Here is a 27,418-nt window from a genome sequence, read left to right on the forward strand (position 1 = left end):
ACACACACACACACACACACACACAACGTTTTACGATCCTGCTTAAAAATGTAAGACAAAACAAATATTAGCAAGACCAGGAACAGAAGAAATGTATGATTTCCTAGAAAATACAAATAAACCAAAGTAAACCAAGTAGAAAACCCAAACTGACTACTTACCAAAGAAGGGATTGTAAAGTTGACTATTACTCTAGATAATAAGACAAACAAAAAACCTTTCAATTTGAGTCCACCTAACTGTTAAGGAACAAATAATTACACTATTATTTAAACTATTCCATACAAAACAAAAAGATAAAATGTGTCTCATTTCATGAAGGCAGCATAACTTTATTACCAAAACTTAATTAAAAACTAAACCCGGGCTTCCCTGGTGGCGCAGCGGTTGAGAGTCCGCCTACCGATGCAGGGGACACGGGTTCGTGCCCCGGTCCGGGAAGATCCCACATTCCGCAGAGTGGCTGGGCCCGTGAGCCATGGCCGCTGAGCCTGCGCGTCCGGAGCCTGTGCTCTGCAACGGGAGAGGCCACAACAGTGAGAGGCCTGCGTACCACACACACACACAAAAAATACAAAATAAAAAAATAAATAAACCCCAAACTATAAACCATTCTAATTACTTCAGTTACTAAGACATTTAAAAATTACCCTAAACCTTATTGACCTAAAGCAACAATATTTTTTTGTTCATGAACCTGCAATTTGGACAGGGCTTGGACAGGACTGCTCATCTTCGCTCCACTCAGCAACAGCTGGAAGGGCTCAAAGGCTGGGGACTGCAATTATATAAAGCCTCATTCACTAATCTGGTGGTTGATGCTGTCAGATGAGAATCTGGTGCCAGAATACCTACACATGGCTTCAATATGTGGCCTAGGCTTCCTCACACCACAGTGGGTGGCTAGATTCTAAAGGTAAGCATCCTGAGAGAGGCAGGCAGAAGCAGTACCATCTTTTAGAACCTAGCCTTGGAAGTCATACAGTATCACTTCCCCCAATTTTACTAATCCGTGCAAAGTCCAGCCCAAGTTTAAGGACAGGGGAAGTAAACTCAGTCTCTTGATGGGAAGTGGCAAGTTTCTAAAACAGCATGTGGGACCAAAAATATTGCTGAGACCAGTCGTCAAAAATATAACATACCACAGTCCACCTTCTGGCCACAGCAGTTCACATCCCTCCTACATGCTAAATATACTCATTCCCTCCGACCGATACCCATAACATCAGGCTGAGGTTTGAGGTCCAGGTATTGATGAACTTCTTGAGTATAGTGCCTTAAATATAGCCCCTTGAGAAGAGTTCCTCTTGATCTGAAGAGCTATAAACAAAAAAAGATAAGTTATCTGCCTCCACAAACACGAATACACAAAGGTAGAGCAGGCATAGGATAACACCTACAGACACTCCCATTCAAAAAGGGGGAAAGGAGACAGAAGTCACCGGTCAATTAAACCCAGCTGGGCACATGCTGCTAGTTCCTCTATTACAGCTTAGTTGTACTGCTCAGGAATGATTCACTGTGGCTCATGGCTTCCCAGCTCTGGGTTGTTGGTTCATGTTAAGTAGCCATGTTCTTAGCATGCTTCCTGTCTATAGAAGGTTGGGATCCAAAGCCCTCTTTTCATTTTGTACTGTCTCTGTGCCTTTCAATCCAAGCTGATATAATCATTTTAAAAACCATGTGGATCAAGAGACTGAGAAGACAAGCCACAGACCAGGGAAAATATTTGTAAAAAACATATCTGATAAAAGATTGTTACCTAAAATATACAAAGAATTCTTTTTTCTTTTTAAAATGTTATTGGAAAAGCTATCCTTCTGAAAAAGACTTCTTGAAAATAACTATTAAGAAATGAGCTATCAAGCCATAAAAAGACATGGAGGAAACTTAAATGCATAAGTGAAAGAAGCCAATCTGAAAAGGTTACACACTGTATGACTCCAACTATATGACATTCTGGAAAAGGCAAAACTATGGAGGCAGTAAAAAGATGAATGGTTGTTAGGAGTTGGGGGAGGGATGGAGGAATAGGCAGAGCACAAAGGATTTTTAAGGCCTATAATAGTGGATATATGTCATTATACATTTGTCCAAACCTATAGAATATATACCAAAAGTGAACCCTAATGTAAACTATGAACCAGGCATGATAATGATGCGTCAATGTAGGTTCATCAATTTTACCAAAGGTACTACTCTGGTGTCCGAGAGGGACAAGGGGCTATGTGGGAACTCTCTGTGCTTTCTGTTGCATTTTGTTGTGAACCCAAAACTGCTCTAAAAAATAAAGTCTTTTTTTAACTGTGTAGATTTCTTGTGAATCAATTTATAATCCACTCCATTAGAGAAAAATCACACCCATAAATTTCGGTATAGGTCCTTGAGCTCCTATAAGGGTCCTGAGGGACAATTCTCTTAAAATTCTTAGAGGACCTTTTCGTTTAATAGAGAAGATCTGTGAGTCATCTGTGAGAACAGGCATGGCATGTTCTCAAGATCCTTAGAGGGACTATTTGCCTTTCTGAGGCACGACATTAAATCTCCTGCAGCCTTAACTAGGAGTTTTATAATCACTCCCTTGGCTTTGTAGTTAAACCATGTTTTCTCACAATACTCTAGATTTGATCTCTTTCCATAAGACTTTTCTTAACTTGAAAATTGTCTGCCATCTGGAGAAACTGGAAAAATGAGTTTTATTTTCAAACTCAGTAAGTTCTGCTTCCTCTATATTTAACAATTCTTTCCTTAGCTTCTCTTTCTTAGTCCAGTTGGACTGCTATTAACGAAATGCCAAAGTTGGTGGCTTATAAACCACAAAAATGTATTTCACAGTTCTGAAGGCTGGAAGTCCAAGATCAGTGTGCCAGCATGGTTAGGTTCTGGTGAAAGCCCTCTTCCAGGTTACAGACTGCCAACTTCTCACTGTGTTCTCTCATGGTGGAAAGGGTTAGGGAGCTCTGCGGGGTCTGTTTTATAAAAGCAGTAATCCCATTCATGAGGGCTCCACCATTATGACCTCTCTTTTATAAAAGCAGTAATCCCATTCATGAGGGCTCCACCATTATGACCTAAGTGCCTCCCAAAGGCCCCATCTCCTAGTACCATCACATTCGGCGTTAACACTTGAATCTTGGGGGATACAAGCCTTCATACCACAGCACTGTGTCCTATCAATTTTACTATAGGCAGCAAGTAATAGCCAGAAAACACCTTCAAATTCATGCAATTCATTATAACCGTTTTCTACTTTCCACGTTACCATAAGTACAATGTTGCTAAACTTTCTGCTATTACATAACAAGGATCTTTTCTCCAGCTCCCAATGATACTTTTTCACTTTCCTTTAAACATTCACATCCTCCTTGAGAGCCATTAGGTTTCCACTAACAATCTCTTCAAGGTCCTCCACCGTCTGCCCACTGTCTAGTCCTGTCTAGTTTAGCTTCAGTCACTGCTGCATTTTGAGGTTTCTGTTACATGGCACCCTACCTCCAAACACCAAAATCTAACTCAGTTTCTATGACTGCATAACAAACTACTCCAAAATTTAGTGGCTTAAAAGAGCAACAATATTTATTTTGCTCAAGAATTTGCAATTTGGGCAGGCCTTGGTGGGGATAACTCATTTCTGCTCCATTCAAGGGAGACATAAGCAACAAAGAATTATAGATGTTATGATAGATGTTTAGAGTACAGATGAGGGGCAAAAAGGAGACAGTGGTTAATTCCACCTGGGAAATCAGAAAAAGTAACCTTTGAACCAAAGTTGGGGGCTGACATGAAGAGGAGCAGGTATCGAACAGTGGGTTATATTTGGAAAACCACAACTATATTGGTATGAATAAGTCCACTGAGGTGGGAAAGCAGGCAGGAAGTGACTGGTGAGAGCTGAGGTGAAAAGCAAGGCTGGGATCAGATGATGTTGCTACAGGAGGAAGCAGGGGGCCTGGGGTCAAATCCGCTTAACGCTGCTACGGGGAATGGCTGCAGCTGAGAACTGCTAGGGACCGTGAAGAACTACAGCCGCTGAAGAGAGGCCCCTACGATAAGAGTCAATCAGAAGAAGCGAGACCAAGAGGTGCTGTCACAGAGAGAGGTTGTCGGAAGGTGCCACTTCAGTGGTACCTGAGAGAAAAGCTACCAGAAAGAAAAGCAAGAAAAGCCCTCAAAGGAAGCAGCCTGTAGGTCAGGCTGGGGTTCCCTGCACATTCTGTATTTCTAATTTACCTTTACCTTGGAGAGAGAGGTTTTCCCCAGTATCTACTTAACAGGCAGAGATGGTAATGATCATGAGAATTTCAATACAATTTATCTCCAGAACATCTACAGAAACTCAGTGAGGCCTGCAGTTATTGACACAGGCCAGACTATTTTCTCAGGTTCATGGTGGAGAAAGTATAAACCTGGAAAAGAGATCTGTATTCTCTCACAGTCATATTCTCTCTCTCTCTCTCTCTCTCCCGCTCTCCAGTTTAACCTACTAGATTTCTATATAACTACACATTAATCTCTTATTTCAAGCCCACTAGAAGCCAACAGGATGAACTCTCTATGGAATCCTGACTGTGTATTACATGTTTTCTCCTTGAAATGAAGTTTTATTTAGCAGTGACACTTTCTGGAATAGAATTGAGAACAACATTCAGAGAAAAGATTATTACTCTGTAAAATAAACACTAAGCCTTCCTTTCCTGACAGCCTAACTGCACTGCCGGTGCCTAAGGAGTCATGACGACAACTGAAGACACTGTCAGTTCTTATAGCTCAAGTGGACAGGAATTATAGTGGAAATTTCAAAGAGAATCACTAGCGCAACAACTGTAGCCACTCAGATAAGTAGATATGTATGAAGAATGGAAGTAGAAAAAAATGCCTCTTGTAAACTGACAAACCATGAGCACAACTCCCTGTAGCCTAAATCTCACTTATGCTTGAAAACAAGCTTACATGAAACTTAAATAGAACCTGATCAGATTAAAAAAAAAACATTTTTTAATATTTAGATTCAGGCAGCTCTAGCAGGAGTTGGTGGATCTCTATTTTATTGTTTCAACACTGACATGACTCAGTTATTTACTTGTGTTTTCTGATTCTTGCTCCTATAACCAACTGCCTATATCACTGTAACTTCTGTTTAAAAAAAATCAAAGAAAGAAAGAATCTCATTGACCAGCAAATGACCATTTCCATTATGCAGGCAGTGCATTCATGGCAGCATCTTGTAGGCCCTGGCTGGCTACAGAAGAAGGGATGGACTACTGAGTACAACAATCACCAGTCAGCTGCAGATGAACTGGCAGAGTCACGTGGCACTGCAAAGAGCCACCATTTGCAAGGAACTGCCTAGAACTGCTTTCCTACCAGGGACTGTGGCCATAACAAGTTCTACACAGATCGGATAGTATCCTCCTTGAGAATCTCCAGGCACTGATGTGCTCTGTTCTCAGCTCTGAGACCTCAGCCCAAAATCAGAGGGAAGAGGAAAAGTCCCATTTATCAACTTACTACATTAGTCTACTTTGAAATTTACATTATCTTTTAATTACTTATTTTAGTAGCTCTATTTAATAGCCTTTTTAAAATGTAAATCTTTAGGTAAAATCTTAGACAGTTGGGTAGCAGAAATCCTTACATTCTTTTGATGTATGCAGTAGTTTCTTTATCCCAAAATTGTCCCCAGAGAAATCCCAATACCCCCAAAAGACTCCACAAAAAAATAAACAATTTTCCCATTCTATCCAAAAGAAAATAAGTCAAGATAATTTTCCTTTGTTCAGAAAATATTTGAAGGCCTTCTAGTTACAACAGGTACCATTTGGACAAGTAGATTAGAATCTTGTGTAATCTATTCTCGGGAGTGAGCAAATATATTTTGGCTATTGCCAAAAGAACAGACATGCAGAAAAATAAATGCAGTTGTGTTTGGGTAGTGATCTGGGCAGGAGAGGTTGGGGGAAAGGAAGAGAACATTGCAAACTATGACGCCAGCAACCTGCTATAAAGCCTACTCTCCATCATACCGTTTAAAGATTCTTCAAAACGAATCTATTTTCTGCAAAACCTCCCTACGACAGCTTACAGAATTGCAACATTCATTTTGGAGGCAAGTGGTCTAGTGACAAAAAAGGATGTTAAACTTAAGACCTGAAACTATACAACTCCTAGAAGAAAACATAGGGGGAAATCTCCTTGACATTGGATATGACAATGATTTTATGATTTTACGGATTTGACACCAAAAGCATAAGCAACAAAAGCAAAAATAAATAAATGGGACTATACCAAACGAAACAGCTTCTGCACAGTGAAAGAAAAAATCAACAGAATGAAAAGGCAATCTTCTTTTGCAATTCTATGGAATGCAAGAAAATATTTGCAAACCACATATCCAATAAAGGGTTACTATCCAAAATATACAAGTAACTCATACAACTCAGCAGCAAAAAAAACCCCCAAACAATCCAATTTTAAAATCGGCAGAGAGGGGCTTCCCTGGTGGCGCAATGGTTGGAAGTCCGCCTGCCGATACAGGGGGCGGGGGTTTGTGCCCCAGTCTGGGAGGATCCCACGTGCTGCGGAGCGGCTGGGCCCATGAGCCATGGTGGCTGAGCCTGCTGTGCTCCGCAGCGGGAGAGGCCACGGCAGTCAGAGGCCCACGTACCGCAAAAAAAAAAAAAAAAAAAAAAAATCGGCAGAGAAAGTGAACATTTTTCAAAAGAAGATATATAAATGGCTAACAGGTACATGAAAAGATGCTCAACATCACTAATCATCAGGGAAATTAAGACAACGAGATATCACCTCACATCTGTTAGAATGACTATTATCAGAGAGACAACAAATAACAAGTGTTGGCGAGGATGTGGAGAAAGGGAATCCTTGTGCACTGTTGGAGGGAACATAAACTGGTACATTCACTTTGGAAAACAGTAGGTAGGTTCCTCAAAAAATTTAAACTAGAACCACCATACAATCCAGCAATCACACTTCTGGGTATATATCCAAAGGAAATGAAGTCAGGAACCCAAAGAGATACCTGTAAACCCATGTTCATTGCAGCCTTATTCACAAAAGCCAAGATACAGAAACAACCTAAGTGTTCATCAATGGATGAATAAAGAAAATGTTAAACACACACATATATTATTCAGCCACGAGAAAGAAGGAAATCCTGCCATTTGCTACAAAATGGATGGATCTTGATGGCATTATGTTAAGTGACATAAGTCAGACATAGAAAGACAAATACTGTATGACCTCACTTATATGTGGAATCTGAAAAAAGCCGAACTAACAGAAACAGAGTAGAACAGTGGTTGCCAAGAGCTTAGAGGTGGGGGAAATGGGAAGATGTTGGTAAAAAGTATAAACTTCCAGTTTCAAGATGAATAAGTTCAGGGGATCTAATATACAGCATGGTGACCCTAGCTAACAATACTGTATTATATACTTGAAAGTTATTAAAAGAGTAGATCTTAAACATTCTCACCACACACACAAAAAAATAATAAGGTGATAAAGGTGTTTAGTAACCCTATTGTGGTAGTCACTTCACAATATATATGTGTATCAAATCATCACACTGTATACCTTAACCTTACACAGTGTTATACATCAACTGTATCTCAATAACGCTGGAAGAAAAAAAAGGATGACCATAGAAAAACAGGTGTTTATAATACACAAATAATGAGCAATTTAAAATGTCTACTAATTTTACAAATTTATCAATCTAAGTTAAACCTGTTTACCTCATTAACTAAACATCAATCCATGAGAGTACCATCTTGACTGTAGGTCCTTAAATGTATAAATTCAAAAATATGTCATATTAGAAAGTGCCTGGCTATTCCACACATTGATACATTTCTCAAGTCTCAACATTAAGTATTTATTGTAAGCTATGGTAAGAATTGTGATCTTCATCTTAAGAGCCACAAAAAGTTACTGATACTTTTTTAGTAGAAGAGGATGTGACCAGATTTACATTACAAAAGGAAGCCTCCAGTTGTAGTATGGAGAATGAATTTCTGATGTGTTGGAGGTGGGGAGGTTGAAAAAGGTGGATGTGTGATGCTACTGTAAAATATTATTGCAGTGGTACATATGAATAGAATCTTCGACAGTAATCTATGCCCAGATTATGGACTAGTGTGGTAGCAGCAGAAAGAAAAAAGGATGAATTGCCGAGATAAACTGACAGAACTTGACTCTGCATAGCATACGGGGAGTGAGGGTAAGGGAGCTCCTAAAGACAGGTAGTTTCTGGTTAGAAGAAAAAAATATATGGTGATTCCACTTATTAAGAAAAGGGACGCCAGAACAGAACCAGGTTTTAGGAGAACAGATGACTCTGATCTGAGGCATACTGAGTTTGAGAGGGAGCTCAAAGGAGTGTTTGGCACATACTAAAGGAGCAGATATTATTATTATCATAATCATCCTTAATCTCCCACTTTTTGTCACATGTAGGGTCATATACAAATACTCTTCGTCTTGAGATAGATATGGCTGATGGGGATGTTGTGGCATTGTCTCCTCATAAATTATGGGTCAGATATGAGGATCCCTGAATTTCTTGCCTTGGGGTAAGCTGAAGGAATACAGCTGTATCTCCGAGCACCATCTACCCATGTTGGAGGTAACAGAATCCAATACCCCTAGATGAGGGCTTAGACTTCTCACAACAGTGCTCCCCATCCCACAGCTCTGAGACTTTAGAGTAAAGCCTGCATCTCACCAGACTGTCTTTCCCAAGATTTGGCATCAAAAGTTGAGGATTATCACTTTTTTGCCAGCTCCCTCCCAAAACCCAGCAAGACAAGTAGAGAATCTAGTTACTATTCAAATGTTTTATCTTACTAAGGGAGGAAAAAACGTTGGCAAAAAAAAAAAAAAAAGTATAGAAATCAAAATGTCCTTCTAACTAGGCCTCACTGACCATTTATCATATATCTGAAACAAAAATACACTATCTAAATTCTAAATATAGTATTTTTTCCTTCATTTTTTTCCAAAGGAAGGAAATCATAATAGTCTGTAGGAAATTTTCCAACACACAAGCTGTACACATATTTGTCATTTCTTCATCAAGCTGAAATCTTCACAATAGAATCTTAAGAAATCTTTTAAATATTGAGAAATTCACAGAGTTTTTGGCATATATATACACAAATATATACATTGACAAAGACTCTCACATTGACCAAATTTTAATCAAGCTCCTCTGAACCCTCTTCTCAACTAGGCCTCAACCTTTGGCCTTCCACATTCATCTCTGTATCACCCAGTTTTAGCAAGAATCCTGCTAAGTCAGTTTAGCATGAATCTCCCACCTTGGGTATCTAATCACTCTGGCCTGCCTCCAGCAAGAATCCTGTCAGTTGGTTTAACCAGGATCCACCCTATCCCTGATGTTTCCTCTTAGTAATTTTCCATCCACTGATCTCCACTGATCTCCATTCTGCTCCTTGGCTATAAATGCCCACTTGTCCATGCTGTATTCAGAACTGAGCACAGTTCTATACTTAGGTCTTTTTTCCCCTACAGCAATGGCTCCTGAATAAAATCCATTTTTACCAAGCTCACACACGTGCAGCTCTGGTTTCTTTGACAATATGAAGCTCTATATACAGTGTATATAGACACACACACAGACACACATATAAAGGAAATCATAAAACATTATTTATAAAAGTAAAAGAATATTTAAGTAAATAGCGTATCATATCAAACCCCAGAGAGGATGGCTAAACATAATTTCCTACCCCTTTTTAAATTAATACCCTTTGCAATATGACTTTGTGACCCTTCCCATCAAAAGGGTGTATCATATCAAACCCCAGAGAGGATACCTAAACATAATTTCCTACTCCTTTTTGAATTAATACCCACTGCAGCAATATGACTTTGTAGCCCTTCCCATCAAAAGGTGTAGTCTATTCTCCTACTCCTTGAATCTGGGCTGGCTTTATGACTTGTTTTGCCCAAAAGCATCCAACAGAAGGGATGTTGTTAAGTTCTAAGCCAATCCTAAGTCTGTACTTCAAAAGTCCTTGCAATTCTGCTTACCTTGCTTAAGTCCCAGCAACTGTCATGTGAAGAAGTCTAGGTTAGCCTGCTGCGGGATGAGAGAGACACAAGGCTCATTGCCCCCACTGCCTCAGCCAAGAGCTCATCACCCTCATAAAGAATGCTGAAAACATTTTTCGAAAGAAGGACTAGAAAATTAAGGCAGAGGTATTTCCTAGAACATACAGCAAAAAGAAAGAGGAAAATATGGAACAAACAATATAAGAAATGGAATATAAACCTAAAAGATTCAACATCTGAATAACAGATATTCCAGACAGAAAAAATCAAGAAAATACAGGAGAGGAAATAATCAAATAAATAACAGAAGAAAATTTCAGAGAACTGAAGTAAAATGTAAGTCTTCATATTGAAAAACTATATACCAAGCACTAATCAGATGAATAAAAATAAGATCTTTATCTAGGTACATTCTTGAGACTTTTGAGCATGAGGTGTATATGAAAAATATTTTAGGGATTTCACTGGTGGTCCAGTGGTTAAGAATCCGTCTTGCAATGCAGGGGATGCTAGTTCAACCCCTGGTCAGGGAACTAAGATCCCACATGCTGCGGGGCAACTAAGCCCGCACGCTGCAACTACTGAGCCTGTGTGTCACAACTAGAGAGCCCACACACCACAACTATAGAGCCCACATGCTCTGGAGCCCACATGCCACAACTAGAGAGCCTGCATGCTGCAACTAGAGGGCCCACGCACTGCACCTAATGAGCCCACATGCCACAACTAGAGAGAACCCCATGCACTGCAATGACGAGCCTGTTCACCAGAATGAAAGATCCCACGTGCCACAATGAAAGATCCCATGTGCTGTAACTAAGACCCAACACAGCCAAAAAATAAATAAATAAATATTTTAAAAAAGAGAAAGAAAAATATTTCAAAAGTTTCCAGAAAGGCAAGAAATAAGCAGGTATCAGGCTTCTCAGTAACAACACAGAATGCTAGAAGGCAATGTGCCTTGCCTTCAAACTTCTGAGGAAAAAATGTTTATAATTTTGAACTTAAAACTCTATACCCACAGCTCCATCAACAATAAAAGTCAAGCAAAAACATTCTCAGACACACAACAGCCCTAAAATTTGTGGTTAAGCAACGTTACGAAGACATCAAGGATGTTGTTCAGTGAAATGAAGTGAGAGACAAAGAAAACATAGGATCTAAGAAACAGAATATCTAATCCAGTAACACAGCAAAGGAAAGATCCAGAATGACAACCATGCAGCAGACCTAGACAGTAACAAATCCCACACTGACAAAAGGCTCTAAAAAACTGTCTCCAAGGGCTTCCCTGGTGGGGCAGTGGTTGAGAGTCCACCTGCCGATGCAGGGGACACGGGTTCGTGCCCCCGTCCGGGAGGATCCCACATGTCGCGGAGCGGCTGGGCCCGTGAGCCATGGCCACTAAGCCTGCGCGCCCGGAGCCTGTGCTCCGCAACGGGAGAGGCCACAACAGTGATAGGCCCGCGTACTGCAAAATAAAAAAAAAAATTAAAAAGAAAAAAACTGTCTCCAAGAAGAAAGTGGATTCTTAAAACCGAGTGTGACAGGCCAGATAATTTTGAGAATATAATGGTGTCTTATTCTTTTGTCAGTCAGAAGAAAAAAACAGTAATTCTAAACTCTAGAGAAAAAAAAAGCTATATATGAAAGTCAAGATTCAATTATAAAGAAAACTATAGTATATAATTTTAAGAAATTTATGTAGAAGAAAAGACAACCCTCAGAATGGGGGAAAATATTTGCAAATGAAGCAACTGACAAAGGATTAATTTACAAGCAGCTCATGAAGCTCAATATCAAACAAACAACCCAATCCAAAAATGGGCAGAAGACCTAAATAGACATTTCTCCAAAGAAGATACACAGATTGCCAACAAACACATGAAAGGATGCTCAACATCACTAATCATTAGAGAAATGCAAATCAAAACTACAATGAGGTATCACCTCACACCAGTCAGAATGGCCATCATCAAAAAATCTAGAAACAATAAATGCTGGAGAGGGTGTGGAGAAAAGGGAACCCTCCTGCATTGTTGGAGGGAATGTAAATTGATACAGCCACTATGGAGAACAGTATGGAGGGTCCTTAAAAAATTAAAAATAGAACTACCATACAACCCAGCAATCCCACTACTGGGCATATAACAGGAGAAAACCGTAATTCAAAAAGAGCCATGTGGGCTTCCCTGGTGGCGCAGTGGTTGAGAGTCCACCTGCTGATGCAGGGAACATGGGTTCGTGTCCCGGTCCGGGATGATCCCACATGCCGCGGAGCGGCTAGGCCCGTGAGCCATGGCCGCTAAGCCTGCGCGTCCAGAGCCTGTGCTCCACAACAGGAGAGGCCACAACAGTGAGAGGCCCACGTACCGCTAAAAAAAAAAAAAAAAAAAAAAAAAAAGAGCCATGTACCACAATGTTCACTGCAGCTCTATTTACAATAGCCAGGACATGGAAGCAACCTAAGTGTCCATCGACATGAATGGATAAAGAAGACGTGGCACATACATACAATGGAATATTACTCAGCCATAAAAAAAACAAAATTGAGATATTTGCAGTGAAGTGGATGGACCTAGAGTCTGTCATACAGAGTGAAGTAAGTCAGAAAGAGAAAAACAAATACCGTATGCTAACACATATATATGGAATCTAAAAAAAAAAAAAAAAAAAACTGGTTCTGAAGAACCTAGGGGCAGGACAGGAATAAAGACACAGAGGTAGAGAATGGACTTGAGGACACGGGGAGGGGGAAGGGTAAGCTGTGAGAAAGTGAGAGAGTGGCATGGACATATATACACTACCAAACATAAAAGATAGCTAGTGGGAAGCAGCTGCATAGCACAGGGAGATCATCTTGGTGACCACCTAGTGGGGTGGGATAGGGAGGGTGGGAGGGAGATGCAAGAGGGAGGGGATATGGGGATATATGTATACGTATAGCTGATTCACTTTGTTATGCAGCAGAAACTAACACACCCTTGTAAAGCAACTATACTCCAATAAAGATGTTAAAAAAAAAATCTATTTGAGCTTGATCCTAGAAACGTTCTCCTTAGGGTCATGACTTTGGATACAGAGACAAACGTAATCACAGCATAAACTATTTGGTTCCCTATTATATAATCATAAATTAGGTAAATGTCATTTATTGAGGTTTTTTAATTTAAACAAACTTTTTTAGAACAGCTTGATATATAGAAAACTTACCAAGATAGTGCTGAGAGTTCCCATATACCAGTTTCCCCTATTATTAACATCTTACGCTATATGACATGGTTGTCACAACTAGGGAATGAACACTGGTACTTTAGTATTAACTAAACTACACATTTAACTTGGATTTCACTAATTTCTCCCTGATGTCCTTTCTGTTCCAGATCCCATTCAGGATACTATATCATACTTAGTGATCACATTGTCTTATCTTTTTCTGGTGACAGTTTCTAAGGACCTTATTTTTGATGACCTTAACAGTTTCAAGGAGTACTGGTCAGTTACTATGTTCGTTCTAGCCTTCCCCCTCATGCTTATCTCCAATCTCCCTTTCCAATAGTGAGAAACCTGGCCCCTATCAGCCACCACACTTTTACATATTTGTTCATTCTCAGTACACATGTAGTTTCAGAATTGTTAACCTGTACCCGTGAGACACAACTTTATCAGAGTATAGTGTTTATGTATACCTTTATCTTTAGTCTTACAGTTTCCGAGTCAAAGCATTCTTTTCCAAAGTTATTCAAGTCAAGCATCTTTTTACCCATTCCTTCAGTGAGGCTATGCCATATACATTTCTAATACATTGGTTAGATTCTTTTATCAGTCTGCATTCCATTTTGGAATCCCTCAAACTCCTGGTTGATTTTTTTTAATATGCATACATTAACCTTTTTATGCTATAAAGTTCTATGGATTTTAAAGAATGCATAGCATCATATGTCCACAACAGTTTAGTTCATCACCCTAAAAACTTCCATGTGCTTGCCCAAGTCAAACACTCCCCCTTCCTCAAACCCCAACAACCACTGATTTGCTTTCCATCCCTATAGTTTTGCACTTTCTAGAAGACCATATGAATGGAATCATTTAGTATGTAGTCTTTTCAATCTGGCTTCCTTAACTTAGCATCCATGTTGTAGCATTAATTAATAATTCATTCCTGCTTTTCGCTGATTAATAACCCATTGTATGGCTGTACCATCATCTATTGAAGAACTTCTTGGTTGCATCCAGTTTTTTGATGATTATGAATAAAGCTAGCAGTTGTGAATAAAGCACACATAGGTTTTTGTGAGCATACATTTTCAAATCAATTTGGTAAGTACCTAGGAGTGCAATTGCTGGGTCATATGGTAAGTCTGTGTTTTGTTTTTGTTTTTTTAAACATCCTTACTGGAGTGTAATTGCTTTACAACGGTGTGTTAAGTTTCTGCTGTATAACAAAGTGAATCAGTTATATGTATACGTATATCCCCATATCCCCTCCCTCTTGCGCCTCCCTTGCACCCTCCCTATCCCACCCCTCTAGGTGGTCACAAAGCACCAAGCTGATCTCCCTGTGCGACGCAGCTTCTTCCCACTAGCTATTGATTTTACTTTTGTTAGTGTGCATATGTCAATGCTACTCTCTCACTTCCTCCCAGCTTACCCTTCCCCCTCCCCGTGTCCTCAAGTCCATTCTCTACCTCTGCATCTTTATTCTTGTCCTGCCCTTAGCTTCATCAGAACCATTTTTTGTTTTTAGATTCCATACATATGTGTTAGCATACGGTCTTTGTTTTTTCTCTTTCTGATGGTAAGTCTGTGTGTAACTTTATAAGAAATTGCTAAACTGTCTCCCAAAGTGGCTACACCATTTTGCATTCCCACCAGCAAGTATGAGATCACCAGCATTTGGTACTGCCAATATTTTGGATCTTAACCATTCTAATAAATGTGTAGTAGCTCCTCACTGAGTAGCTCCTCATTATTTGTCATTAGGGAAGTAATTTTCACTTCCCTAATGACAAATAATGTTGAGTATCTTTTCACATGGTTATTTGGCATCCATAAATCTTCCTTGAAGTGTCTATTCAGATCTTTGTCCATTTTTTTAATCAGTTGGTTGTTTTCTTATTGTTGAGCTTTAAAAATTTGTTATATAGTCAGGATATATGTTCTTTATCAGATATGTGATTTGCAAACATTTTCTCCCAGGTATAACCTGGTTTTTCACTGTTTTAACAGTATCTCTTGTAGAGCGAAAGGTTTTAATTTTGGTAAAGTCCAATTTATCAATTTTATCTTTCATAGATTGTGAAAGGACCATCTCCAAGAAGGAAGTGAGTTCTTATAACCAAGTATAACACAGAAGCCAGGTAATTCTGAGAATATGATCAAAGTATCTTATTTTTTGTCAATAAGAAGGAAAAAAGTAATTCCAAACTCTGGCGGGGTGGGGTAGGGCTCTATAAGAAAGTCATTATCCACTTATAAATAAAATTAAAATATTACATATTTTTTTAAATATATGGAGTAAAAAACATATGGAGAAGAAAATATAACCCATTTGACTTTGGTCCTAAAAACCTACTGCTAAGGTTATGATTCTGGACCCCAAAATAAAGAAATATAATCACAATGTACTATTTGTTTCTGCACTGTGATCATAATAAGTTAAACAGTTAAATGTTGTTTATTAACTGTTAGAATAAATTGAAAGCATGGAAGAGTTAATTATGATTACAGAATAATTATGATAACACTAATAGCAGTCATTCATATAGTACTTAGTATGTACCAGGCCTTGTTTTAAATCCTTTACATACAATAAGTCACTTAATTATGACAATAATCCTGTGAAATAAGTACCATTATTATCCTCATTTTACAGTTGAGGAAAGTGAGGCACAGAGAGATTAAATAACTTGCCAACTTCACAAAGTTAGCATGTGGTAGAGCTTGGATTTGAATCCAGTCAACCTGGCTCCAATGTCTACATTCTTAACCACAATGTTATATTGCCTTCTTTAAATAGAATATAAATATTATCAACTTTGATAATTTTAAAATAAATAAATATTTGACAGAAGTTAAAAGACAGGACTTCCCTGGTGGCGCAGTGGTTAAGAATACACTTGCCAATGCGGGGGACACGGGTTCGAGCCCTGGTCCAGGAAGATCCCACATGCCGTGGAGCAACTAAGCCATTGCACCACAACTACTGAGCCTGTGCTCTAGAGCCCGGGAGCCACAACTACTGAAGCCCGTGCACCTAGAGCCCGTGCTCTGCAACAGAAGAAGCCACTGCAATGAAGCCCACACACGACAACAAAGAATATCCCCCACTTGCCACAACTAGAGAAAGCCCGTGCGCAGCAACAAAGACCCAATGCAGCCAAAAATAAATAAATAAATAAAATTTTAAAAATAAATAAAATAAAAGACAGGAAAAAAGGTAAAAGAGTTGAAGTAAAGGATATGAGTGATAATATCCTCACTTTATAAAAAGGGAAATAAGAGATACTGCTCAAAATTAATGGAACATGAAATAGGGGCTTAGTTATACTGGAGTTGCAAAAATAGAGGAAATAACATCAACAATATATAACCATATAAAATCTGAAGGAGAGTAGAGTAGCACAAGAATAGTATAAATGAACTAAAGCCTCATCTTTCTTTTTTTTTTTCCGGCTATGCTGCACAGCTTCTGGAATCTAGTTCCCAGACCAGGGATCAAACCCAGGCCCCCTGAAGTGGAAGCAGGGGAATCCTAACCACTGGACCACAAGGGAATTCCATAAAGCCTCATCTTTAATGGCAGGTCATCAATGGTATTGCCTTAGATGATAAATCAAGAAATAGTGGTATATTATTTTAAATTATAGAGGCACCTATTAGAAGACAAAAAGAAATAATTAAAATTGGCTTGCAGTATTTCAGACAGGCTAGTATAGTACAGCAGTTAAAAATAAAAGCTCTGGATCAAAACTTCCTGGGATCAAACCCTATTCCTCCACTTAGTATTAATAGTGCTATTAAAGAAAGTTACTTGGTCTTCTTTTCCTCAAGTTCCTTATCTAAAAATGGCTATATGCTGAAAATAGCTAATGTACATGATGTTACGAAGATCAAGAGAGTTAATACAGGTACAGCATTAGAACTAACTGGCCCATAGTAGGTAAACTCTAAATAAATGTTAGCTATCAGCTATGAATTAGAGAGAACACACACGCACACGCACACACACACACAAACACACACAAAATAAGTTTACATTTAGTTCCTGACTTAGCCAAGGATCCAAATCTTATCAGCAGTCAGATTGCCACTAAGAGCAGGGACAGATGTAGTATATCTCAGCATAGCTTCCACTGGCCTCTAAAGTCATGCACTACCAGTGAAAGGACAAGGTAGGGTCTTGCAATATTTGGCAAGATCAATTCTTATGGTTCCACTTCTCTTTTATGCTTAGGGCTTACATTACCATTTTGGTAAAAACAAGCTCTAAGAATTTATGCCCTTTAACGGGAAGAAATTATAAACATCTGGGCTCCTGCTAGTTCTTGAGCCAAACTCATTGCTAATAAGGCCACAACTTTTTATCTAATGGGAGAAAGCAGAATCAATGTCCAGATGTTCCTGAACAGCCTTGCTTCCTCCAGGTTTCCAGTGTTTGTAAAGACTGTTTCTCCACAAATATACCCTGAGGAGTAGAACTGGGGTTCTGATCACTGCAGAAGACATTAAAAATCATGGTCCCTGCCACAGATTTCATTACATCATTAGGGAAAAAAAGGACACATAATAAAAATATGTTGAACTTCACAATACAGACAAGGTAAGGGGGGAGTGGAATAAAGACGCAGACTTTTCACAAAATGAAAAAAGTGGTGTTTGAAAAAGAAATAGATCATTCAGTGGTGATAAGATAAAGATGCTTGGGGCTTCCCTGGTGGCGCAGTGGTTGAGAGTCCGCCTGCCGATGCAGGGCACGCGGGTTCGTGCCCCGGTCCGGGAAGATCCCACATGCCACGGAACGGCTGGGTCCGTGAACCATGGCCGCTGAGCCTGTGCGTCCGGAGCCTATGCTCCGCAACGGGAGAGGCCACAACAGTGAGAGGCCCGCGTATCAAAAAAAAAAAAAAAAAAAAAAGATAAAGATGCTTGGAAAAAGCTAGATTTCAGTTGGGTAGAAAGAAGAAAGCATTCTAAGGAAAAGGAAAAGGATGAGCAAAACCAGGAAGGCAGCAATGCAAAAGGAGAACTTAGGAAACATAAGTATCCAATGTGACTGGCATAAGAGATTTGTATAAGACTACACTGTGAAAGGCCATGGAGAACCTGGAGCCTTTCAAGGTATGTACTAAGCAGAGATATGGGGTAAGGTGTTTCAAAAAGTTTAATCTTTTCTTTCTACATTCATTCTCCCGATGACTCAGTCTCATAGTTTTAGACACTATCTCAATACTGATGACTCCCAGATCTCGTTCCTGAACTTCAGTCTAATATACCCACATGATCTTGCTCTGCTTGGATGTCAAGCAGGAATCACAAACTTAGCATGTCCAAAGCTTAACTCCTAACAAACCCACTACCAAACCTGCTCCTCTCAGAGCACCTCTATCTCAGTTGGCAAACCCATTCTTCAGCTGTTCAGGCCAAAGACCTTCAGATAATCCATGACTCTTCATTTCCCCTCATGCTTCACATCCAACCCATCAGAAAATTCTGCTAAACGTCAAGCTTAGAAAATTCTGCAAACCACTGCTAAACGTCAAGCTTAGGTAATGACAAAAATAGTAGTGCTATTAAAAAAAAAAAGAGAAAAGAGGAGGAGGTTTAAAGTGGATGAAAAAATGTTAAGTCCAACATTAGACATGTTTGTTTGAGGTAACACCAGATCACATAAGAGAAAATTTCAGGACAGTTCTAGACTGAGAACTATGACTCAAGGTTAAGAATATAGTTGATCCTTGGACAACACGGGGTTAGAGGTGCCAATCCTCCACCCAATCAAAAACTCATGTATAACTTTATAGTCAGCCCTCTGTATCCATGGTTTTGCACCTGTGGATTCAACCAGCCACAAACTGTGTAGTGCTATTTAAAAACCCACATATAAGTGGACCCACACAGTTTGAACACATATTGTTCAAGTGTCAACTGTATAGACTTAGGAGTTATTTTCTCACAGAGAGATAACCGAACTGACAAAGGTGAGATTTCTAAGCAAAAAACTAAAGGCAAAAACCATGAGAAATAGATAACCTACAGGGCAGGGGAAGGAAGAGGTACAACTGAACATAACAAAGAAAAAGAAGTTAGAGAGGAAGAAATAAAACAATGACACCTCAAAAGATATATATATATATATATATATATATATAGCTATTAAAAATTTCTCCAGGCTTTAAAAAAATAACCAAGCTACCATCCACTTTTATATTTAGTAATTTTGCAAATGTTCATTTAGGTACTCAAAATATCTGATAAAATCAAAGCAATAATTCAGCTCAATCTGGACTTAGAATTGTCAGACTGGTGAAATTAGGCATTTTCCTGGTAATCTCTGAAACAAAAAGCAGCTTGTGTACTTTTGCACATTTAATGGATTGGAGTGTGGATGTAAGATAAAGAAAATGACACAACAAGACCCTGTCACCCAGGATACCACCTAATGGCAAATTGCTCAGCCTTCTTTTTAAATGTAACTCAACCGTGGTCAGCATCTGGCCCAGTTCCACATATATAAGGAGTATTCAATATGTATTCATTTATAATGATAGCAAACAGAACAAGTAAGAAGACACAAAAATAGGTAAATTTAAAATAATTAGTTCAGGGCAGAGATGGGAAATGAGGAGTTATTTTTTAATGGGTATAAAATTTTAGTTTGAAAAAATGAAAAAGTTCTGGAGATGGATGGTGGTTAACAGTCGCACAATAATGTGAATATATTTAACGCCAGTGAACTGTATGCTTAATATGGTAAATTTTATGTTATGTATATTTTACTATAATAAAAAAAACTAGTTCAGCTCATATTTTGTTTTATAAGCTAAATGTTAATTCTTCAGGAGCAATGTTTACCTCAATATTCTTTTTAATCCCAGATCTCTAAATTAATGACTGTAATTCAGAAGGAAGAAAAGCTTTAATCTAAGATAAAACTGACAAAGGAAAATAGAGAACAAGATAAAAACAAGTTTTTTTAATTTAAAATAATTTTTATCAGATTGGATCTAGATCAAGATGGCAGACAGAATAGGAAGATCCCAAGCTCACCTCCTCCCATGGACGCACATAGAACTACACATAGAACAACTATCTCTGAAAATGTCTAAAGACTAGCAGAACAGATTTTCTACAACTAAGGATATAAAGAAAAGGCCACATCAAGATGGGTAGCAGGGGCAGAGAACCCACACCCCAGTGCAGCGACCCACAACTAGGAGGGATATCACAACTGCAGGCATTCCCCCTGAGGAGTAAGGGGTCTGAGTCCCATGCCAGGCTCCCCAGCCTGGGGGACCAGAACTGGGAAGACAAGCCCCATAACATGGATGGACCTACAGAGTATTACGCTAAGTGAAATAAGTCAGAGAAACACAAATACCACATGATTTCACTTATATATGGAATCTAAAAACAAACCAAATGAACAAAACAAAACAGAAACAGAGGCATAGATACAGAAAACAAACTGGAGGACACCAGAGGGGAAGTAGGTGGGGGTTAGGTAAAATAGGTGAAGAGGATTAAGAGGTACAGACCTCCATTTATAAAATAAATGAGTAACCAAGACGTAATGTTCAGCACAGGGAATATAGTCAATAATATTCTAATACATTTGTATGGTGACATTTGGTTAATAAACTTATAGTGGTGATCAATTCATAATGTATATAAATGTCAAATCAGTATGTTTACACTAAACACTAAGATAATATTGTATTCAACTATACTTCAACAAAAAAATAATAAGTAAATATTTTAAAAGAACCAACCCAAATTACAAAAGTAGGAAAAGATAAATGAAAAACAGTCAGTGTTAAAATTAGGGAATAAAGTCAAACACCTAACTGCAAACTTGGAGGAAATCATGAAATTCCTGACAAAGGAATTGTGTGGTAAAAGACAGAAGGATCCTTTCATATCTCAATCTTGAGGAGCAAGAGCTGAAGGCAAAGTCAAAGTAGAACAGTAGAAAAAATAGATGATTTTAATAGTTTGGCAAAACCGAAGCTACAGACAACTATGTGTAGGTAGCTATGAGCGAGTTCAGAATACATAGGGAAACAGACATACCTAGTATGGAGAGTAGATTTTTTTAATTGATATTTTTTAATTGATATTTTCACCATTGTGTTTACTGTGTTCACTCAAAATGAGAGCTGGCAAGCAACTTCCATGACAGGAAGATCACCAACTGAATGGGATACTTCACTCCTCCAGTGTAGCAGAATTTTCAATGCATCTTCATGGTAGTCCTGAAATATAATGAGACCAGAGTCAAGTAAGATACTAAAGCTTCTCTTCAGATGCAGCAATTTCTACCAAAAGAATAAGTACAAATTCCCCTACCGAAGCTGTGAGTTCCAAACCCACCACCTTAGGATTCTGAGTGATTAAAACTATAAGAAAAACTAGCCTCAAATTCCCCCTTTTCATGGGCAGAACTGTTTCCCCCAAATTTCATATACTGAAATTCTAACCCCCAGTACCTCAGAATGTGACTATATATATTTGAAGACAGGAGACATTATATAGGTGATTATGGTTAAATGAGGTCATTAAGGTGGCCCCAATCCAGTATGACTGATGTCCCTATAAAAAGAGGCAATCAGGACACAGCCACAGAGAGGAAAGACCATGTGAAGAAGGAGTGAGAAGAAGGACATCTACAATCCAAGGAGAGATGCTTCAGAAGGAATCAAGTCTGCAGACACCTTTATCTCAGACTTCTAGCTTCCAGAACTGTGAGAAAATAAATTTACATTGTTTAGGCTTTAAAAATAATTTAAAATTTAAATAATTTTTATCAATTATTCTTTTAGTTTATATTTTACTTATTTACTTATTCATATTAAATCTACAATAAATTCAGCAAAAACTAAAGTATCAATAAGCCAACCATAAAGGCTAAATTAAAAAGAAATGTTTCAAACAGGCAAAATGTAAAATGTACTCACTACTACTAGTCCCATGGAAAATCAGCAACAGACATATGGGAATGAAAGGTCTTCATCATGCAGTAGCTCAAGCAGTTACCAAATAAATGCTCCGGTAACTGGTTAGCTCTCTGTGGACTTAATTTTTTTAATTTAATTTTATTTATTTATTTATTTTTGGCTGCATTGGGTCTTCATTGCTGTGCGAGGGCTCTTCTCTAGTTGCGGCGAGTGGGGGTTACCCTTCGTTGCAGTGCGCGGGCTTCTCACTGCGGTGGCTTCTCTTGTTGCGGAGCACAGGCCCTAAGTGCATGGGCTTCAGTAGTTGTGGCACGCGGGCTCAGTAGTTGTGGTGCACGGGGTTAGTTGCTCCGCGGCATGTGGGATCTTCCCGGACCAGGGCTCGAAGCCGTGTCCCCTGCATTGGCAGGCGGATTCTTAACCACTCCGCCACCAGGAAAGCCCTGTGGACTTAATTTTTAACTCTGCTAGGATTCTTTTCTCTCCAGATCATATTAGCACAACTCTCCTCCATTTGTAATCCAAAACCCTGTTATCCCTACTGGAAATGCCACAGTGCTTTCCAACCATCCAAATCCTATGCACCCTTCAAGAAGAGCTCTCATCTCCTTTGTGAAATCCTCTTCTACTGGTCCAAAACATACTGATCTCTTCACTGCTAAATACTCATATGCTTTGTAGTCTAAATTAGTGCTTCTTGGAAATTCCCTGGTTGTCCAGTGGTTAGGACTCAGCACTCTCACTGCTGTGGCCTGGGTTCAATCCCTGGTTGGGGAACTAAGATCCCGCAAGCCATGAGGTACGGCTTAAATAAATAAATAAACAAACAAACAAGTGCTTCTTGAACTGTGGTGAGATGTCTTTTTTTTTAAATTTTCTAATCCTTTGTGGACAGAGCCCTTTATAAAATGAAATTTAAATGAATTACCAGAATTTTTTTAAACATGTAAAATAGAAACCAAATTTTATTATAAATTTGACAGACATATAATTTCTCTGTCAAATTTCTATAAAAGTTTCTAAAGCTTATTCTCAATTTCCGTACTTATATTCCAGCATAGTGGTAACAGTTCATGCTCCAGTATCAGTCTGCAGACTGCACTTTGGTTTTTTTGTTTGTTTTTAAATTTTTATTTTATATTGGAGCATAGTTGATTAACAGTGTTGTGTTAGTTTCAGGTGTATGGCAAAGTGATTCCATTATTCTGCTCAATTTAGGTAATAACCTAAATGGGAAAAGAACAGACTGCACTTTGAATAGCACTGGTCTAAACGACTTAAAGCTTCAATCAATGAATATTTATTTAGAAAAAAAAGTGAAATTTGAATTCAGCATTTGTATCTAAGCAGGACTCAGATACGAAAGGGACAGTAACTCCAGAAAGTAGAGACTACATGTACAAAGGCACAGAGGTGAGAAATGACTGGCATGTTGATGACACAATGAACTGAACAGTTCTCACTTGAGGGGCATGTACTGTTAAGAGAGGGAATTGAAAACCAGGGAGGGTTTACAGAGGGAAAGATGAGCAAGGAAAAAGCACCAAACATTTCTAAAGAAGTACCATGATAGAATCAGTTGTCTGAAAAAGTAAGCCGGTAGTAGAATCAAAGTTGGGACAGAGTGAGTGTGGACTCTACACTTATAGGAATTATATATTATACCTTTTTACATGTCCTCCAGAGCCTGGAGAAAGTGCTCGGCACATGGTAGACAGTAAAGCATCTTCATTAAGCAGCAGGTATTAAAAAATAATTGAAATTCTCTTAGAGGTACTAACTGAAGATATTCTATATTTATTTCAACTGACTCCTAAAACTTAAACAAAAAACAATGTACAGATACTTAGGCCTGTATAACAGTGAAGAAAACTCAGCTTGGAAAGAGCTGATCATTGGCCAGCAAGAGATTTCAACAAATTTCTGAAAGACAAAAATAGAAGTGTATTGACAACTTAAACAGAACAGACTACACTAGGAGGAAGGTGCAATTGAGATGAAAGCTGATCTGCCCACTGGAACCCTAGAGGGATTCTAGGCTCAGGGATACCTGAGGAACTGTCTTAAAGGGGCATTAAGAAAGGAAGTAGCTAAGGACAGAGATGAACTGAAGATCTGAATATAGAAAAACTGTACCAAGTCAAATATTCCATGTCTACCTTCCTCTTCCACCTCTGCTCACAAAGCACACAAGGAGCCTAATATTTACCCCCAGCCAAAAACAAGAAGAGGGTAACTCTCCTTTGTGGCAAAAATGGCCAAATGTCGACCAAAATTCATACACTTCCTCCTATAACATAGAGTTGTCCCTAAGAAATAACTACTTAGCCAAAAACATCATTTCTTAGACCCCTCTTGTATCTAGGCACGACCATAAGACTAGTTTTAGCCAATGGAATGTAAATAAAAGCAATGTGTCATTTCCCTGCCAAGGCAATTAAGAAGTGCCTTCTCTGCTCTCTTCCCCTTCCGCTAGGAGGAGACAGAGAATCACAAGGAATTTTAAGGATGGCAGAATCACAAGACAGAAGAAATTCAGTGCACTAAATCCCACGAAGGAAAGTTGCCTGCTGAGAGGAAGACCTTCATTGGACTAATACAGAAGTAAAAAAAAAATGCTATTTTCTTTAGCCATTGAAATTTTCAGGTTTACTGGTTTCAGCAAATAGCATCCTTATTAATTATAGCCCCTTTTTAAAAAGGAAATAAGAAAGAGAGGGAGGGGAAAACATCACCAGAAAAATTAACTTTAAGCTATGGTTTTAGTGACCCAGAGCCAGGCCTTCCTCTTTGTGGCATTTGGAAGACCAGCAGCCTGATAGTCGGCTATCCACCCACGCTAAAGGAAAGCCTGACAGCTGGCATGTTCCATCACACATACATATGAAGATGAAGAACTACGTCATTGGAACAAAAGGGACATGAATGATTATCACCAAGAGATCAGATGTGGTAGATTGAATTATGCTTGTAGTACCTTATCCTATGCAGCTAACAGCAACTAGCTCATGCTTTCATCTTGAAAGTTCCTTGCCAAATACTGCAACTTAATTAAACTGTCTTCCATGTTACCACAGACAAGTTTTATCAAACATTTTGCTACTACATAACACAGCCATTTCTCCAGCCTCCTATAATAGTTTCCTTGCTAACCACCACCCAGTTCCAAAGCCAATGGGCATGCATTTTTAGTTTTCATTATAGCAGCACCCCACTCCTAGGTACCCATTTTTAAATTGATCAACCTTTTCCTGCAAAACAAGCAAACACAAAAATCTCAGTAACATATGAAAAATAAGCATATATTTCTCACTTAGAAATAAGTTCTTTAGGTCAATTGGGGCATCTCTGTTTCAGGCTGTAGGTCAAGTTGACATCTTTTCTATGTTTCTCCATCTGGGGCTCTACAGTGGCCAGCAGATGCCTGGGACCTGTTTTATTATGCAAAGATTGGAAACTCCCAGAGTGCCAAGTAGAAACATTTAATACCTCTTAAGCCCTAGGCTCAAAACTGGTATACTGTCACTTCTGCCCAAGTTCTTCTGGCCAAAGCAAGTCGCAAGACCAAGGAGTAAACATCTGCTGAAAGTTACCTAATCTGTCATAATCCACTGTCTTGTACACAGAAGATTGTGACTGCTATGCAGTAAAAGCTGATTAATATAAGAACCAAGACATAAAAAAAGATTAAATTTTGCCATCTGGTACAACATGGATGGAACCTGAGGGTATTGTGCCAAGTGAACAGGTCAGTCAGAGAAAGACAAATACTGTATGATTCCACTCACATGTGGAATATTTTAAAAATAACAAACAAAACAAAAAGCACACACACATAGATACAGAGAACAGACTGGTGGTTACCAGAGGTAAGCGGTGGTGGGGAGACAAAATGGATAAAGAGGATCAAGTGTATGGTGATGGATAGAAACCAGACTTTCGGTGGTAAGCACTTTGTTGTGCATAAAGTCGACAAATTATAATGCTGCACACATGAGATTTATGTAATGTTATAAACCAATGTTACATCAATAAATACACACACACACACACCAAGAGAAAAACGTAAAATTACAATTAACTATCAAATATTGGTAGGAATTTGGGGGAAGGAAGGGGAAGTAACTGAATTAAATCTTCATCTTTTATAAAAGGAAGGAAATAGTGTTTAATCAATCAAGGAGTGTAGGTAAAAGCATATAATTTAAAGTTACCTAAAGAACAAACAACAAAATAGTTCAAATGTTTGTTTCTGGGGGCAGGCCTAACAATGGGAGGCAAGGAATGAAAAACTGTTGCTTTTCATCAAAAGTACTTTTGTACTACATTTTTTTGCTGCCATGTTCATGTAATACTCTAAGAAAAAAAAGTAATGAATTTCTACTAGATGCTTCTTGCTTAAAGGCTAGATTTTAGAGAGAATATTCCTGTATATAAACTGAATACCATGGGAAAAAAAAACCCTGTATCCTTCAAGTGAAGGGAAATTTTGTTATATTTTCCTTGTGGGGCAAAAGCATATGAGTTCCCCCTTAATATTCAATATAAGTGAAGTAGTTCACATTCTTAGAGAATGCAGTCAGGAGCTGATAAATTTTAATATTTAGAAATTTACTTAACATCACTTTGGCTTTAAAAAATTCTTAATATGGAAAAACTTACTTATAAAACTTGAGTTATCTGCTGTTACTCACAATATAAGGAATTGATATGAACACTACCCATTGAAAAGTATATAGGTACAACAAAATGAAGGTAGAAAGCAAACACTAATATATTATTTAAACAATAATTACAGACTACAGATAGAAAATACAGGTCATTCAGGTCAACAATTCTTTCCAACCACAGCAGACATCACAAATCAAACATGGCACTCTTCCCAGCAGAACAAGAGAACAATCTCAAATTCCAAAATCCTTCCCAACACAGTAGTACTTAGCCTCGAAAACTGTTTAGAGTTGGCATATCAAGTGAAACTTTCTTGCCCTAGAGCAAAGCAACACTCCAATTAATGTTTGCTGTATGAAAATATTCACTTCATTTCACCTTTTTGGCACTTAAAAGGCTTAAAAGATTTTTCCAAAGGATTAAATATTAAATTCTGCAATTAGAACATTGTGGTAATTGACCATGAAGAATATATC

General features: G+C 38.5%; 1 long non-coding RNA gene across 7 annotated transcripts in view; it reads right to left on the reverse strand.

The window, feature by feature from the left end:
* Positions 1 to 302: 302 nt before the first annotated feature.
* LOC109548079 (uncharacterized) overlaps positions 303 to 27,418 on the reverse strand; it is a 33,933-nt gene continuing 6,817 nt past the window's right edge. For 5 of the 7 annotated variants that reach the window (XR_002174094.3, XR_002174092.3, XR_004525078.2 and 2 more), the window contains exons 2-4: positions 21,388 to 21,569; positions 1,143 to 1,320; positions 303 to 513 (exon numbers count right to left, since the gene is read on the reverse strand). This is a non-coding gene — a long non-coding RNA (uncharacterized lncRNA). Of the gene's footprint in view, positions 514 to 1,142; positions 1,321 to 21,387; positions 21,570 to 23,936; positions 24,525 to 27,418 lie in introns of those variants that run through there. The other 2 variants (XR_012329997.1, XR_002174091.3) reach the window with 2 other exon arrangements.

This window comes from Tursiops truncatus, chromosome 2 (assembly GCF_011762595.2).
Source record: "Tursiops truncatus isolate mTurTru1 chromosome 2, mTurTru1.mat.Y, whole genome shotgun sequence".
In the NCBI taxonomy this organism is placed as follows: domain Eukaryota; kingdom Metazoa; phylum Chordata; class Mammalia; order Artiodactyla; family Delphinidae; genus Tursiops; species Tursiops truncatus.